The sequence below is a fragment of the Penaeus monodon genome, chromosome 15, assembly GCF_015228065.2.
Source record: "Penaeus monodon isolate SGIC_2016 chromosome 15, NSTDA_Pmon_1, whole genome shotgun sequence".
In the NCBI taxonomy this organism is placed as follows: Eukaryota; Metazoa; Arthropoda; class Malacostraca; order Decapoda; family Penaeidae; genus Penaeus; species Penaeus monodon.
The window spans coordinates 32,756,033-32,756,255 of NC_051400.1; positions in this window are offsets into that span (position 1 = coordinate 32,756,033).

The following is a 223-nucleotide window of genomic DNA, read 5'->3' on the forward strand; positions in this document are numbered from 1 at the left end:
AGTCACACTTTGTAAGGTCGTTATTGAAATGACCCATTTCGCTAGTTCTCTAAAGCCTTAGATCGTAGTCTTAAGTCACTCACCCCCCCCCCCTCCCAAGGGCGTGGCACCCCCTAAGAAAGTGTGTAAATTATCCCCTCACGTCCCTAGTAAGTACAGGACGAGAGTCACGCCGTAGGTAAAGTCGGATGGAGACTCCGACTCTGTATCACATCAGGAGTAT